Raw genomic sequence first — 2,469 nt, forward strand, 5'->3', positions numbered from 1 at the left:
ACCTCTTCCGGAAAGCTCTGGTCTCACCATACTGTGAGTATGTGTCAGAGCTCCCAGAGGGTGAGACAGCCAACATATTCACAGAAAATTAGTGGCCATGAGTAACCAACACCAGTCATCGTGAGAATGCTATGACTGGCAAATATTTTCTTCCACTCTGGATTGTCTTTTTACTCTCCTATGGGTGCCCTTTGAAACACAGAAGTTTTAATTTTTTATTTTATCAGTTTAGCTATTTTCTTTTCTTTTGCAACTTATGCTTCTAGTGTCATGTCTAAGAAAGTATTGCCTAACCCAAGGTCACAATGACTCACATTTTAAAAAGAATTTTACAGTGTTTTTTGTTTTGGAGGGGGATATTTCTTTATTTGTTCTTACATGTAGGTTTTTAATCCATTTTGAATTAATTTTTGTGTTTGGTGTAAGGAAGGAGTTCAGGTTAGTTTTTACATGTGGATATCCAGTTTTCCCAGCACCATTGTTGAAAAAGACCTATCCTATCCTTATTGAATTATCCTGGCACTTGTGTTAAAAATCAATTGACCATAAATCTACAGGCTTATTTCTAGACTCTCAATTCTGTTCCATTGATCTATATATCTATCCTTATTCTATTACACACTATCTTTTTTTAATGTAGAAATATGTTTTTATTGTAATTCCTGTAGCATAGACATGGGTAAAATTGACAGTTATCAAGTTACCCGGTATAATGCAAGAATGTTAGACTACCCCATCTTTTGTTTTAAAGCATCGGACAAACATGCTGAGATCAAGCAGCTTGTAAATTCAAAAGAGCTAGTATGTCTTATAGAAAAAAAATCAGTAAATAGCTCTTATGAATGTACTATTTGTGAGTCACGTATTTGGGTCATTTGACATTTATTAAGCACCTACTATGTACGTGGTATTCTAATTGCTGGGGTTAGGTGCCCTATAAGACATCTCCCAATCCAGGCTCTTATGAGCTCTGCCGTTACACACACTATCTCAATTACTGTAGCTTTGTGGGAAGCTTTCATTCGACAAATGTGGGTCTTTCAACTTTCTTTTTTCTTTTCAAGATTACTTTTGCTATTCTGGCCTACATGTTATTGCCATATGAATTTCAGGATCAGTTTGTCAGTTTCTTTAAAAAATCATTTTGAATTTTGATAAGGATTTGACAGAATTGGTAGATCAATTTGGGGGATGTTGATATCTTAATAACATTAAATGTTTTAAAAAAATTTGCTGGCCATATTCTTATTTTTATTTAAACAGATTTCATTGATTATTCTACTACAGTTGTCCCAACTTCCCTCCTTTGCCTCTCTCTGCCAGGTACCCCGTTCCCTCCAGCAATCCCCCCTCAGTTCATGTTCATGGGTCATGCACATATGTTCTTTAGCGTCTCCATTTCTTATACTATTCTTAACCTCTCTGTCTATTTTATGCCTACAAATTATGCTTCTTATTCCTTATACCTCCCCCCACATTTTTCCTCTTCCCCCTCCTAGCTGATATATATTCAAATGATCTCCGCATCTATGATTCTATTCCTGTTCTGGTTGTTTACTTAGTTTGTTTTTTTAGATGCATTTTAAAGTTCATGGCTTTGATCTTCTTTTCCTTAAATAAGTCCCTTTAATATTTCATGTAATAATGGCTTGGTGATGATGAACTTCTTTAGCTTTACCTTGTCTAGGAAGCGCTTTATATCCCTTTTATCCTAAATGATAGCTTTGCTGGATAAAGAAATCTAGGTTGTAGGTCCTTGATTTTCATCACTTCGAATACTTCTTGCCAGTTCCTTCTTGCCTGAAAAGTTTGAGAAGTCATCTGACTGTCTTATGGGAACTATTTTGTAGGTAACTCTCCCCTTTCCTCTTGCTGCTTTTAAGATTCTCTCTTTAACTTCTGGCATTTTAATTATGATGTGTCTTGGTGTGGGACTCTTTGGGTCCAACTTGTTAGGGACTCTCTGTGCTTCCTGGACTTGTATGTCTATTTCCTTCACCAAATTAGAGAAGTTTCCTTTCATTATTTTTTCAAATAAGTTTTTAATTTCTTGTTCTTCCTCTTCTCCTTCTGGCACCCCTATGATTTGGATATTTTTACATTTGGAGATGTCATGGAGGCTCCTTATACCATCATTTTTTGAAATTTTTCTTCTTGCTATTCTGGTTGAATGCTTATTTCTTATGTTCCTACCCAATTTGAATCCTGGCTTCCTCCCCTCCACTGTAGCTTCCTGATGCAGACACTGGCCCACAGTGTCCAAGTCATTATGAAATGAGACATTCACATGGACTACCGAGTCCAGTGGAGAAAAAGGGAGAGCATGGCTTTTCTCTCAAGGGGAACAAAAGCCTTGGCCCTTGCCATTACCAGCCTTTATTGGGTTTCTGGGCACATTACATGATGGTCCTCATTTACTATGCACAGGTTGCTTTGGGTGGTTGCCTTTTATAGACAACAAAGGAGCCA

This window comes from Sturnira hondurensis, unplaced genomic scaffold, assembly GCF_014824575.4.
Source record: "Sturnira hondurensis isolate 20B ecotype Veracruz unplaced genomic scaffold, ASM1482457v3 Scaffold0021354, whole genome shotgun sequence".
NCBI lineage: Eukaryota > Metazoa > Chordata > Mammalia > Chiroptera > Phyllostomidae > Sturnira > Sturnira hondurensis.